A 16,435-nucleotide genomic window follows, 5' to 3' on the forward strand; every position below is an offset into this window, starting at 1 on the left:
ATTTGCATATTTTTCGTGAATATCTGCATTTTCAAATAAGGAAACATGCACGAAAAGTATGCAAACACGCGGCTCGCAGTCCGAAAATCGCATGATTTTTATTTCACGTTGTCAATGACTCACAATATCAAATGGAACTACGTGTGTAACTATGTTTTTAAAATAACTGTTCAAGCTGTTAATTTTTAACTTCTGCATACATATCTTCAAACTACTTTCTACGGTCGTGTCTGATTACAATGCCAATGAAATTTCAAGTCGCAGTACCGTCGTAATAAAAATACTGCACACAGCTTTTACGACGTAAAGAACGAAACCTTACGGCTCGCAATTGAAAAATGATCGGTGGCGACAAGATGAAATTGCCCACCGAAATAAAGTTTACTCGGATCGCGAGCAGGGATATATCCGTGTCTTTTCATTTCGAGATGGCTGTGCGATCTGCGATCCGCCCACACGCTGGCTACCAACGTTTCATACTCTCGCGACGGAAATTTAACTGCGAGCTAACAAACCTAAACGTAAACTCCATTTTCCAGGTGGTGCGGGGGCGTGAGGTAAGTGTCGCGGCGGGTTAACTCGCGGCCGTGTCAATAAAGTTTCCGTGATACGTCGGGCGAGGTAGAAAAGGAAACGACGGTAATCCCGATGGAAGATTTAACTGTCGCTAGAAATAGTCGGCCGAGCTCCGTCGCGGAAACTTCTTGCCGTTTGCTTCTTCCAGCCCCAGAGGAAATTATAAATTGGACAGCTTGCTCTTCCCATCTGTCCCACACCCACTCCCCCCACTCACTCGCCATGAGCAAACTAACGAACAGCTGACGAAATTTTTGGCGGAATAACTGAATTTTGGCCTCTCGACGAATTTTTGGCGTCTTTGGGAAAGGATTATAGCGATTTGTAGGTGTTGTTAGTTTTAATTAAATAATTATATTATTATTGTTTTTTTCGTGATTATTGTCGTCATTCCTTTTGTTATTATTTTTCTGAATATATAAAGTATATGGATATCATAAATAAAATTAGTAGTAAATTAGAGTATATTATTATTGTTAGTATTTTAGATTATTGTTATTAGTATATTAGAGTATATTGTAATTAGAAAATTGAAATATTTAAAGAGCATTCACTTGTGAATATATATTTACAATCGTAGATAAAGTAAAGCTTCTATTTCTTGTAGTATTTATCGTAATTGTATGTTATAGTAAATAAATAAATATGTATGTACATTATATACATTTCTGTATTATGTAATAATAAGCATACGTGTATTGTTATGTATAATATAATAAAAAATAAAAACTGAACAGAGTTTAACAAGCACCACTCTCTGGATATTTTAATTTTTTTCCTACTATTTTTCATATTTTACAATATTTTATTATAAATTCATAAAAAAATTTCTAAAACACAACCATACATTTTCATACTCGTCATTTATTATAAATTATAGGATTTTTTCTATAATTATAGAAAGTTTTCTAATTATAGAAATTTTCATTTGAAACAGAAGTGTTCTCGACTAAAAACGGACTATTCTACTTAATCTTCCTCCTTCGAGCTTTCCTGGATTTCTTTGGTCAAATTCCTTAACATATGAATTTCCCCCAAAAGAATCAGATAATTGAACATGAACATATTTTTAAATTTATTGTCAATTAATGTTAATAAAAATGAACGAATGTTTCTCGTTCGATATTAAACGTCTTGGGGATTTTTGAAAGATTTTGGAAACACAGACATGAAAAACAAGCGAAGGAGTTTGTACCGAAGTGTAGATTATTATTGGCTGTTAAACGTCATTGGTGAATTCGTTCGAAACGGAAAGCGAGTTTGATTGAATTCCGGGGGAAACGTATAAATTCTTAAACGTAAAGTGACACGTGCCACGTTAGCTTGAAATAGTAGATAGTTTCGAAAGAGTAGCACGATCGCAGAAGTTTGATTTAAGTTTAGCCAAAGTCGAGAGAGCACTTGAAACGTACGAAGCCATCATAGAAGTGGAAGAGTCTGCATGTATGCATAAAATACGATTTGGCGGTGAATCTTGAACTTTAAGAGTTGTTATTCTGAGTTTCGCATGTATAAATGTTATTTGTAGCTTTTATTTTTGTCAAGCTTTCCTTCTACGAATGTTTCATTCTCAACCGCCAAACTCTATACTACTACATTGGAATGTATTTTATGTAGTATAATTTTATGTTGCAGCGTAAGGTCTTTAAACATTCGTTAAAAAAATTACAAACAAAGAATAAAAAGCGCTTGATCGGAGAAGAATTTGAAAGAAAGAGATTAAGTGAAACAGTTCGTTTGTAGTCAGACACGTCTCTGTCACAGATGAAAATTCGCAAATTTCTTTTAACAAATCCGAGGAAACGTGAAGAGAAAAAAAACGAAATTTTAACGAAAAGTAATTCAGTTTTTACCAATTTATTTATTCTATAAAAGTATAAATTTCGTTTTTTTTTTCACGTTTCCTCGGACGTGTTAGAAGAATTTTGCAAATCTTCATCTGTGACAGAGACGATGTCTGACTACAAACAAACTGTTTCACTTAATCTCTTTCAAATTCTTCTCCGACCAAGCGCTTTTCACTCTTCGTTTGTAATTTTTGACTCGCTGAAATCTCATTCAAAGGTTTCAAATTGAAATTCGAATATACCGAACATCCCGAGCGACATTACGATTGTTAAAAAGCCCGTGCAACGCAGATGAAAGAAAAGGCACAGACGGTATTTAGTTTTCATATCTGTAGCCGGCTTTTATCAAGTACGAACGAGAAAAGGATCGAGTGCCGAGTCAAAGGCGATGCTCGTTCAATTTTCCATGGGCACCGTAGTAGAAACGTCTGATTTCATCGTGCTGTAAACAGATACGATCGGGGTAAACAGCTGAAAACTGTGCATCGGCCTTTATATCTTATATCTTCGTGTATTTATTCGGGTCGAAGTTGGAGGACAAGAGCGCGGATACCATCGCGAATTCATTTCTAATGGATTTCTCGACGACTAACGGGCCGTTCGAACGTACAAATGATTTCATAGGCGAATATCATTCTGGCTGCTGTTAATTAAAGAAAATAAAGGACAATGGAGGTCGGCTTGAAAAGGAATCACGTTCTCTCTTTGATGCTCTTGGTCGCAACGATTACCTCGCAACAGAAAAGAGATGTGTACGCTCTCTGTAACGGAACCGGTGACCGATATTTTCAGTGGAATATACCCGCGATTGCGGCATGAACAATGTTTTCTTTCGAACGTTCCCGCGGACGAAATTCCACTCTGTTTTGTTGATTTTGCGCGCAACGTTTGACGATGGTCGTCGTTTCATATCATTCACTCAATCTCGCGAAGTTTGTAATTTATAAAGTTTCTCGCTAGAGATTCTCGAAATTCGCCGAATATTTTTATGTTTGGCAGTGTGAGACTCAGCTGAACGATAAGTTTCGTAATTTTTAGGAATGGCGAGAGATCTAGTTTCGTTTCGTGGAATTAAGCTCGATCTTAACCGCGCGTTGAACAAAACGTCTTGTTGCTTTCATATCGTCATCGTCACGACGTGTTTCGATATATGGACCGTTTATTTTGAAAATAGTGCGAGTCCATTTCCTTTTATTTCCAAATATTGATGAAACGAATTTGCAATTCCATTTCCACGAAAATTTCAATTCGTTCAAACAAACGAATGTTTTATGATTTCAAATATAAACTGTTTATAAATGAAACATTCACATTGAACTGTTTTTCGTTTTCAAAAAAAAAAAAAAAAAAAACAAAAAAAAAACGGACTCACTACCGCTTTCAAAATAAATATTTTACGAACGTCGATGATATATGTATGTCGCCAACTTATGGAAATAACGATCCTCTGCAAATATAGCTTCCAACACTGAAAAGTTAAACGTTCAAGAAGAATGTCAAAATTACCTGATATTTCACACATTTTGAAAGCTAAATTTTCGCTTTTTGCATCGTCGGTGTTAATTATATCTTATTGGGTTACATAGAAGTATGAAGTTTAGTCCGTTTAGGAGATTCAAAGGAAGCCCCGGGGCAAAACGTTGATTACAAGACTCAGCTTGTTAAACGGTAGTTGTATTAGTTATTGTTGACCAACTGGTTCGCCGATTCGAAACAAGAATTGTTAGCTTCACCGTTCACGATTAGACTTAGCCATCGGAATCAGAATTAACTGTGCTTAAAGCAGACCAAGTTGAACAAGAATATGTTAATTTATAACGTCTCATTATTCGACCATTTCATCATCATTTCGTCAATTTCGTTATCTAACCAAAATTCTGAATTTTCGAGAATTGTAAATTTATAAATTTAATGCAGTTGTTCAGTAGAAAATTCTTATAAATTTGAAAGCGTACGGGATCATTGATGTTCACGAAATGTTTAAAACAATTCAACGATATTAAAAAACACAACGAAAGAAGTCTGATTCTAAGAAGAACTTGGAGATTAAGGAGAACAGTCGGTCTGTAGTCAGACACGCTTCCATTTCTAATAAAGATTACAACTATGCAATTATGAAATGTTTATCGCAAGCAACAAAAAGTTTAAAAACGATTCTACCGAATCTTTCTAACAATTTCATTAATGTAAAATAATATTTTTACAAAAACAAAGAATCAAAAACAAACTCAGTCTCGTTTTCTTCATTCGCTCTGAAGTTTCAGGATATGGGTAAATAAAATCTGATCACATTGAATTTGATTTCGTTAACATACGATAATTTTCATAAAAAAAAAGAACGTTCAAGACGATACGTTGCTCGAGCAAGTGCAGCTTCGAAATTGATCGCTTTCAAACAAAACATTATGTTTATCCGAGAAGGAATGATTATCACGCACCTGTGAAAATAAACGGCGATGGCGGGTGAAAATGAATTTTAATGAAAATTGAAATTCCGACTCGCATGCGTAGTAATTATTAATTCACAAATTTCCCGTTTATTTAACTCTGTGAGCGTAGCCCGGATTGCATTTCATTTCCCCGTCTAGTTTATCGATAAATTTTAATTTCAACCCGAAAGTAAAATTATTTACCTTTGCTTCTGCGCCCCTATTTTCCTTTCATTTATAAAGGCTTCTGAGCGTCGAAAAATATTATTCGAAATTAAAATGGATTTATTATAGAAATGCGAATTACAGCCGATGAAGCCGATATTGTTAATATCATTGTTGGTTACAGGGGGAACGATAACAACAATAAATCGAATAAAACGCATTTTAATGAGCCGATATTCAAATGTGTGGCTCGATAATTTTGGTCAAAGAAATGATATTGCGTTCCTCGCTTCTGCATTCGCAAATGAAAAATAAACAAATCGATTAAATCGCCACCTAATCTATTTCAATTAATTATCAAATTATATTGAATTACACGTTAGTGTAATACTTTTGACTTAGAAAGAATCTAAATGTGCAATGATTTCTTTTAATAGGTGGTAATAATTTACGTACCTTGATTCAAATTGAAAATCATATTTTGATTCGAATGAAAATTGTTCTGAATACATGTAATTATTTTAATTACAGTTTCATTGAAATTTTATTGAAGTTTTATTTGTTTCGTTTAATATTTTATTTTACATTACCAATTTTATTCAACTTTCTATATATTTAATTCCGAATCGCGGATCAACGATATCGCGTCTAACAGAACGGCTTATTAATTTTCACAAGGGGATCATTGTTGGCTGGAAAACTTGACTGCAACTTGAAACGTTTGTGCGTTTGTCTACTAACGAACGTGATTTTGTCGCAAACGAGTTGAAAAAGTCAACAAAAGCATTTGGTTGTCTTGTTATACATTCGCGACGACAAAAGAACAGAGAGTGGCTAGAAAGTGTAAGAAATAAATAAAAAAATATATTTCTCCTGTTGAAAACAACTAGTTAAGGTGGACATTCATTAGATAATAAAAACTATAATGCAAAGGTGTAAAGAATACAGTATCGTATTACTATATGGGAGTACAATATAGTAATACGATACTGTATATATGTAATACAAGTATTATATTAAAGAAATTATTTTGCCTCCTATGTATTGTGCTTGTGTCTACCATTACCTATATTTTATTTATTCTGTATCATGTTAAAGCACGTATCTCGTTTATCCAAATAAATAAATGGATAAATATATATTATAAATATAAATATATATTATCTCAATATAGCACTTACCTGTACATGTATTAATTTGTTAAAAAGTATCGAGTATCAAATATGCCAAACTAATACAAATAAAGAATCCAATATTTATCTAAAAAAAAAAAAAAGAAAAATATCGAACATGTGAAAAAAGAGAAATTTATTTAAACATAGCATGTGTGTAGTATAAAATGCAAAATTTATTTTATTATATAACATACGTATCAATCGCAAAAAAAGAAAAAAAAATAGCGAATATATGAAATAAATACAAGCAACTAAACTTGGTATTCATTTTGATAAGTATCGGTTTGCAGATTTTTAAAACATTAATTAACATCTTGATATTAACATCAGTACGTAAACTGCATGTTTCATTGTAGCCATAAATTAGGAGGCATTAGCAGCCTCGCCGGAGAATTGAATGTGTCTTTGGAGCATAATAACGACAATCCGTCTTTTGACGAGACTTTCGTAGATATAATTGTGTAATATTTCACTTGCTGGACATGCCTAATACACCGGATTTTTCATAATAATCGATAGCAGCGATCGTGCCGCTTATTTTTCGAAATCTCACGTTTCGTAAATTCAGTAGAGTCGATAAATCTAGTTTATAAGGCATCTGATGTCTTAACGTTCATATTTCACAAGCTTGTGAATTACGCGAGTCTAGAATAATGAAAGATATAGTTCTTTCGGTTTTGTAGCTGCGTTCTAAAATCAAGCAATTTAAAAATTCTTGTTTCTCTGTTTGACGAATGCTTGCTCGCTCGTAACGAATACCAAACTCTTTGAAGCTTGTTGAAGTATTTCTTTCACCGTTGTCTGTCTACGTTTCACAGCTAATTAACTTTGTTTTTACTTAATATTTGTTTCACTGTTTCTCTAAGCAACAATTTACTTTTCTTTATATATGATATCAAATTTTAATTAATTTTGTATTTATTGTTAATTTGTGTGTATGTATATATAAACTTTTGCCAGTTCTCTATTATAAATTCGGACAATTTTTGTTTAAACTCTCAAAAGCCAAACAGATTAACTTCACTTCCTATTAATTTCTTGATTTCGTTACATAAATAGATTAATAAGATTAATATTTAATTTAAAAAAAAAAAATGATTGACTTTTTCACGAGTTTATTCATCGAAAGAAAATAGAAACTTCTAAAGGTAAATGTGAAAAGCAATCAGCTACAACTTTTTAATTTATGAAGTTGATCAATACATAACTTTTAAACAACCCAAATGTTCAATCTTGGAGTAAAAAAAAACTAGAAATAGATTTCGAAATCTGGAAGTAGAAAAAACTAGTTTTTTATTTGAAACTCTCCTACCTAATATACGTATATTCCCAAGTTAATATTCCTTAACAAAGATTTCAAATTTCATTTAATTTCTATTGTTCATCACAGCTATAATTAAAGTCATACTAATCGATATTTTTCAGTAGTTCGATATATTTATTATATTTTATATTTTATTTTATATATATTATATTATATATATATCATATTTTATATATATTATATTATATATATCATATTTTATATATTTTATATTATATATATTATTATATATTTTATATTTATATATATTATTTATATATTTTATATTATATATATCATATTTTATATATATTATAAAATATATATAAATAATATAATATATATAAAATATATAATATGTTTCCTTTATGTTTTATATATTTCATTAGATTATATATATTATATTATATATATCATATTTTTATTTGAAACTTTCCCACCGTATGTACACCGAATTGTTAATGACAAAGGTTTCGAACTTCATTCCCATTGCCATTCATTACATTACTATCTAATTAGAGTCGTACTCAGTGCCGAGAGATATGAAAATCGTTCGTTCATCAATCAAGAAATTCTCGTCTCGTCAGCTAAAGATAAAAACCTGTTCCGCATGAGTGATCCGCGCTCCCGAGGTACAATAAGAGGAAAGTCGATCCCATAAATCGAGCGCGGCGCATTCAGCCCGCTTTTCCCCGGATTGACGGTGGTTAAAGAACTTTAAATCGTTACCGCGAACAGATTCGTCGAGCAGCAAACGACGTCGAGTAGACAGCATTGTTTCAAGTTTCGAAACATTCTGTTGATTGTATTTCACTATATCGTAGAGAAAGGAATGCTGTTAGCAATTAATTCGATCCCTTTCCTCTCCCCGCTCTGTCCCTCCTGTCATTTTCTCACCCGACGTTCTTTGATTCTGTCCTACTGTTTCCCTTATTTGATTCGCGCTTCTCCGTCTCTGTTTCGCTTGTGGATCTTTGTGTGTTCTTTTTCTCTGTCTCTCTCTCTCTCTCTTTTTTTTCTTTTCGTTGCTGTCGTCGTCCACTTTCTACCGCTTCTTCCGTCTCCAGAGATTCACACCCCTCTGTCCCGTTGTCCTCTGCCCTGTTCTTCTTTGTCCGCTCGTTTGTTTGACTTTTTTAATTGAAAGCATAGCGCTGACCGTCGCGAGGGATTATTTGACGTAGAAATGAAACGTCATTCCAGTTCGTGGACAGCAGAAGGGGCAGGGAAAAAGAAGGACTGCGAAACATGTTCTAACGCGAGACACATTGTAAATCCGCGTGACAAATTTATCGGACGTTGCTTGCAAAAATATTTGAACACTTGCGGGGCAAGTTTTCGTATTGCATTGTATTTTTATTGACTATATCGCGGATGTTGCGTGAAATTAATTTCGTCGAGTCATCTCTGTAATGTGACCCAATTATGATTATTACATTTATCATCAAATTTTCGTTATTTAGCGCAATCACATTTAAAGCTTATTAACACTGGAACTACCAAAGTAGTCAAAATGATTAATTCATAATTTTCTTTTTTCAGATACATCACAGATGCAAAATAGTATATTTTTAGATGTTTAAATGAGTTCTTATAAAATACGTGAATAAAAGTTTGTGTATTCTATTGTATTTCTATTTTTTTCATTTTAATATCTCTGATGAAAATTCTATGCTTCAGTCCTTGGTAGTTCTAGCGTTAAAGAACTATTTATGATGTACACTAATCTCTTATGATGAACTACACACGTTTTTCAAATTGATTTCAAATTTTATCAATACATCTTCATCACAGTATACTACGAAATGAAATTTCACGTTTAAGAAACTAACTGTACAGCGTGTACAACTTTTTACAATGAACCATGCAATTTCTACATACGTGTTCAAATTTTATCAACACACGTTCGTAACAATCTCGTATCAAACTGTTCTACGTTCTTCAATCGATGTACAGTATTGGCTTCCTTCATTTTCTTCCATCGATCCAATTCTCGTCCCGTTGATCTCGATCGTCAGTTAAGCGGAACGAACTTTTTCACGGGCAACGCGTTGAAAATCTGATAGACGAACGAATTAATAGTCATCTACAGTCATTCAACCGTGTCTGCGCCGACAGCGTACGATATAAATTGGTTAGCCCCGGCTGCGAGGTCAATCTCTATTTGCTTTTAAAGAAACAAGGCGCGAAATATCGAAAAAAAATTTTTTTTAACGGCGCCAGCTGCACACAATCAGCCGTCCTTCGCTCGTCGTTTTTATCGGGGAATTTTTTGTTTTTTAACGAGAGATTGGCGCGTCGACACGGCCGACTCTTTCGATCGGTAACCGTAATGAGAGGCGTTCGAAATAGAGAACCTGCTGAAATGGGTCGATAAGTCGCGAGACACCATCGGTTCTCGAAATACCGACGAATAATAACGTGTTGAAGAGAGGCTGTTATTTCTCTCATGAATAGTCTTTTGAATTGAAAGAAATATTTTTTAGAAACACGCAGAACGATATCATTTTCATATTGTTTCTTCATTTTTTTATTTTTCATAAGTCGTACAACAATCCACTTGATCTCGCTTCCCACTCAAAGCGTAGATTCCTTAGTTTCAGATCGTATTTTTCAAAGATGATTTTACATCGTGTAACAAGTGAGGATACTTCTTTCTCGAAAAAATTGTCAAAATTCGAACGTATAAAACATTAAAAATTCTCGAGAATTGTCAGAATTCGAACGCGTATAGTGAAATTGTTTTTTTATAATTAAATCTACCTACGCTCCTCGAGATTGAAATTTGCTCTTTACGACGAGCCTTCAAAATTTGCTCTATGACTTTTCTTTTTATCATCTTTTGGAACTTGAAACATTAGAATTGTAGACGAAATGTTAGGAATTTTTTAGTTTTTGTCGTTTGACCCCCAATGTTTAATGTTCAGTAAAATAGTGGGGAGGAAAAAGAATCGTACAACATGTTTTAAGAGAGACTTCAATCTTCGAAATAGACGATTGAATTTTCACAATTTTCGAGAAAAAAGTTCCACGATTGTCAAAGTAGAAATTTCACGCTTTAACCACTTGCGCGCTGATTGCGGACCGTAACGAGTGACCAATCAAATCGTATACAATAATTCGTCGCTTTCTCTTTTGAACTCGTCGGTATGATGTCACTGGATACAAATTATTGAGAAGTAATAAATTTATTATTTGTTTTGTCTATTTTGTTTTACTTAAAACTGAGAAAATATTGCAATTTTGGGACAAAAAGGACAGAAAGAGGCCAAATAAGTATTTTTTTTTTACAAACAGTCACAACAATTTTCATATTATCAACAATTTTCCATCGTTGTTAGTTCAGTCGTGCTTTTCGCCGTGTTTTAATTTTTTAATTTTATCACTCACGTTCACTACCTATTTTTGATGAATCCTGTTTCACGAGTTTCAGCGAATTTTATTTTATTTTATTCTTTCTTTTATTGTTTTCTAATTTCGCGAATTTCGTTAATTTCTGCTTCGCCTTCCTGGACTCCGATCGATCCGCCGAGTTTGTTTGCACCAGAGTAATTTTCGCGACAATGTCAAACGAATATCGAGTCTTAAGACGTGGTGATGCCTAATTCAGGAGCCGTGCTACTAGCTGTGTAGCGACAGTTAATGGCTCACTGTCTCTCGAAGCGTGCAAGCGAGCTAATCGTGTTACAACTGATCAATAATTAATAAACTCAATTAAGTCTGAGTTGCCGAGGGACGAGCTGCAGTTGCGGGGACGAGTGTTGAAGCAACGTTGGCTTTGATGTGCGGGCATTATGCATTCGGGCAACGTACGTTCCGTGTATGGGATTCGATAATCGGGCTACGAGTTAGTTTTTTTTTTTTTTTTTTTCAAATCGGCGAAATTCTTTTCGTCTTCCATTTCTAGTGTTCCTAATTCCTCGATCGATTAGAGTATTAACTGTAATGCAATAATTAACAAATCCAATATGCATTGGATTTTAGAGATTTTTAAACTATATGTTTAAATGTTTCGACACACAAAAATTATGGGAAATTTATTTAGTTAACAGCACGTTTCGTAATTAAATAACTAAAATAGTCGAATAATTAATCCGACGTCTCGATGTTTGTTTGTTTGCAGTCTACGAGCTACGTAAAATAATTCTGTGAAGTAGCCTATTGTATGAAAATGTAATGAGTTATTATATTCAACTGCAACACGTTTCGTGTTTTTGTAACGAGCTTCTACATTTAAGATCGAGTTTTCCAAACATACGTGTACATTTCAGTATTCCTGCTGTCTGGTAATGTTTCATTATTTACAGGGAATACCTAAATATCTAGTTGTTTCTCACAATTAAAACAAGAACCAAACTTTAAACGAATATCCAGCCCATGTTTAATTAATCGATGAAAGACTGTCGTCGACGCAAAAAAAAAAAAAAAGTTGCAATTAAACTTTGATCAAAAGTACCAAATACGACGTATCGACTCATTGCTTTTTATCCTTTGCTAACTGAGAGACAGTTTACTATCCGTAGTCTCTGTAGAAAAATAAATATTGATATTTCTTCAAGAACTAAATGGATTTTTACGTCTAATTAATGCAATATGAAGCGTATTTCTTTTTTTTTTTTTCGTAGCTCTTAATGTACTACTTTTATATTTCGCTTGCATAGACATTTTACAGCAAATCGTGTGTGTTCGCAGATATATTGAATATAGAACTATCTTTTCACACATTTCTCACGCATACTTGGCCTTGTACTTACTTCCTACAATTAATATTTCATACATGTACTTCGCAAGATAATAAAACTTTCGAAAAGTAACAAATATTATCAGTTAATTTTATGGGAAACTAAATTGGCAGATACTAACGATTAATATTTCTCGTAATAATAAATAATTTATAATTTAATTATAATCAATAATTGACATATATATATACTACAATAAATTATTGATTTATATATCTATATATAAATATTTTGACACGTACAAATCTCAAGAAGAGAAGAGACTAAAAATAATTGAACGAAGAAACTATGAATAAGAAAGTGAATTCCTGCAATTATTAAAATTTAAAAAATTATCCTGTTGAAGCTCGATACTCGTGTATTTTCCCGCTTCAGCGTTGCAAGTCGGAAACCGAGTTGAGAATACGAACGAGTGGCAAAGAAATTCGGTGAGTTTCGCGGTGACTTCGTGCTCCAAGGCCTGACAAAGCGAATTTTTACGTTTGAAGAATGATAATCTACGGAATGTACCATAACCAGTCGAACTTGCGCGCAATTTTCAGAAGCGTTCGTTGAGCGTATGCAAAGCCGAAGATTAGAGGGATCTCCTCCACGTAAATTACACAGGAGAGATGAAACGAGAGCAATTTCACCGTCCGTACAAAGACGCGTTCGGGTATAACGCGAATTATGAAGTGAAAACTGCAAGTACGTGTAGCTCGGTGAAACGGAAACATATAGCTGACTCTCGTTTACCGTTTTGTAAATTTGTAAGAAAATTCTTCCATCCATTCAGAGGTAAAGTTAAAAGAAAGTTGGCACACGCTTTCTCTTCTTCTTGATTCGAGATAGCCGTCGTTGTAATATACATTATTCAATTGTCAATTTGTTCTACTTTATTTAATTCATTCGTTATTCTTCCTAATATTTTCATTGTGACTAATTCGTAGAATTTATTTATTATTTAACTTAACTTAATCGCAAAACGAATAGTTGCAAGAATCTAATAATCGTAGAGTCTTAATATTTATCGAGAAAAGAAGAGAATTAATCGTCACAAAATTATTAGAGCATTCCTATGAAATTATTGATTATCGCATATTCTAAGAATCGAGACGATCAGTTGCAACAGTCGATTAGAAATACCCCATTTTATGAAAGTTAGATTCCGCACAGCCGTTTAAAGTTGCCAATTTCACGGCCGATTTCACTTCGCCGGCTTCGAATCAAAGTTGAACATTGAAGACCGCACGTACAAACGAGAACTGTGCTCAATTCCCGACAGAAGAGGGTTCCAGACGTCAGAAGAAACCGTAATTAATCACGAAGAGCTGCGCCGAACGATTGAATCTTAGACAACGACCACTTGCTTATACAGGGAATGTAATTTACGCGAATATCGGCGGACAGCGGACACGTCACACGACAAAGCGTTCATTATTGCGAGCAGGACAAAAGGAAAGGGTGAAATAAGGGACAGAGGAACGTCCGAGATCGGTTAGAGCGGTCAACCCTATTATTCGAACCGAGGAAATAATATCTGAGCCACCATCGAATTACGACGTCTTCGTCCCTTTCTCGATCTCTTTGTCTTTCACCACTGTTTCTTCAAGCCATCACTCTTTAACCTGCTATTTGTATCGCGGATTTTAATACATTCACGGCTGTCTCGGTATAATATATTGTTTCGAGAATCGACGAGAAAAGTTATTTTTTAGGGGACGAGGAAAATCATATTTCATTTGCAGTAATCATGTTTATAGTCGTGTTTGTAATTAACGTAGAGACAAATGCACTTGAATATTGTCAGATAGTTGAAAGATAGTCTTGTACTAATTGTATCTGTATTGTCTGTATTATAAAATGAATTGTATGAATACATTTTTATATATTGAAATCTTGTTGCAACGTTATAATTGAAATATTAAATTTAATCTAGATTTTCGAATGAAAAATTTAATAGAAAGGAGGTTAATTAGAAAAAGGAGGAGAATCAGATTAAAAATCTAAATTAAAAATTTTTAATTTAATTGAATTCCTTCGATCATTTTTAAGTTGGAATTAACTTACGTACGAACATGAAACATTTGGAATCACGAATTATTAATTTCTGAATAGTTTGTAACTTGTACATTAATGTAACAGAAAAATTATACTACAATAGATCACTATTGTCACTAATTAGTCAATTATTAGAAATGTATTTTTTAGAAATATACCGTAATTAAAGAATTTTTCTATAATCTTTTACTTTACATTGTACATTATATTTATAAACTTATACTGTATATTATATTGTATATTATATTTATAAACTTATATTGTATATTGTATTATATTGTATTGTATATTTATAAATATACAATTTATAATATAATTTATATTATATTGTATATAATATAATATACATATTATATATTATATAATTATATAATATATAATATAATATGAATATTAATATATAATATAATTAATATTATAATATTAATATATAATATAATATAATATTCAATTTATAATATAATTTATATTATATTGTATATTATATTTATAAACTTTGATAGATCTGTAATTATCTTATTCAATCATCGACATCAACTACTGAATTCAGCGATTATATAATCCTACTTGAAAAATCTACTAATTACAAAATTAACAGAGCAGTTAATAGCTGATAGCAAAGTTCGGACAGTCTCGCGAAATTTTCCTCGTTCCTCCATATTCGTAATGTTCGTAATATTTCGAATTCGCGGGTTTTTGGCACGAGACATCAGTGAAACTTCGTCGACGAAAGGGACGCTTCGAAGACGTGGCAAGTGGAAGGGATACACCTGTGATTCAATTCGCGATACGATCTTCCGTCTATTCCGCGTATTATCGCAATTATATCTCTCATACCCGATAGAAGTCGAATGGAGCCAACAAAGCGGGTGCAAAGATGATTGCGACACTTTCGCATTCCCGGAATAATTTACGGTTAATTAAGATTCCGTGTTACGCAGCTCCGCGGCACGATAATTACTGTACAAGGCCGGATTACTTGGAAACGAGTCCTTTCCCTCGGCAAAACTTTGATTTTGCGAATTTTGCGAAATCCGCGATTTTCCTCGGATTATGTAATTATCGTTCGCTCTATGACGAAGATAAATAACGGGGGGAGGGGAAGGGTTTTTGAGTGTACGACGTTTTAATCATAAGAGGGAAGAAGGTTGGAGAAAAAGAAAGTGCCTGCTAATGGACCTATTGGTGTAGCTTCCTATTGGCTGTCTTAGACGCGAAGATAAATTTTGTTGCACCAGTTTTCGTTGATCGACGAAATTTTAAAAAATTTTATTATTAACGGAATTAATACGTTTTTTGGAAAAAATGAAACCTAGATAGATGATTATTTTAGTCATTAACACCGAAACATGAAATTTCCATCGCAGGAATATTTTATAATAGAATACACAAGCATATATTTCAGGAAGAATCATTTGAATCATCTCCAAAAATATATTGTTTCATACATCTACAAAATTTCTGATGAAAATTACAAATTGGCCATTTTGACCAATTTGATAATTCTAATGTCAAGTATCGTAAGAAAGAATATAATATGAAAGAAATATATAAAATACTCAAAATACATTGCTTTTTATTTTCAGTCGACATTTTGTCTTTTTAATTATATTCACAAATGTATGAATCTTCATAAAAATCCGCTGTCAATCGAGTTCAAGAATCTTGAATCATGATTCAAATAATAGATATTAAAGTTCTCTTTCTTCTTTCTCCTTGAAAATTATCAATAATGAATTACTGTAAATTTATTGAATTAAATTGTAAGTAGTATACACTACGTATAAATACGGCAAATAAATATCGTAATAAACATTGAAAATCATCTAATTTGGTATTGTATTATAAAGCAAAATTCGAATGCGTTAGTCTATAATATCTTTTTATTTAAGAAATGTTAAATTCAACTCAAATTGAAGTATTATATCGTAAGTTAAGAAAATATAATCAACTTTAAATTGCGAAGATTCGTGAAAAGACTTTTTCTGCTTAATAGTACTTTTGGCAGAAGATATATGCAAAATACATGAAATATAACGAATATTCATAAAAACGGTCAGTACGAGGTAACAGTGGAGTGCTATAAAAAATAATGACTATCATTCCATTTCATAAAATAGAACGAGCAATATCGTGCGAGAAATGTAATGTTAGTACT

At 32.8% G+C, this 16,435-nt stretch overlaps 1 protein-coding gene across 1 annotated transcript in view; it reads left to right on the forward strand.

Moving 5' to 3' along the window:
• LOC122537129 overlaps positions 1-16,435 on the forward strand; it is a 191,517-nt gene that overhangs the window by 152,195 nt on the left and 22,887 nt on the right. The gene's annotated exons all lie outside the window — the stretch shown is intronic.

The sequence above is a fragment of the Frieseomelitta varia genome, unplaced genomic scaffold, assembly GCF_011392965.1.
Source record: "Frieseomelitta varia isolate USP_RPSP 00005682 unplaced genomic scaffold, Fvar_1.2 scaffold_887, whole genome shotgun sequence".
In the NCBI taxonomy this organism is placed as follows: domain Eukaryota; kingdom Metazoa; phylum Arthropoda; class Insecta; order Hymenoptera; family Apidae; genus Frieseomelitta; species Frieseomelitta varia.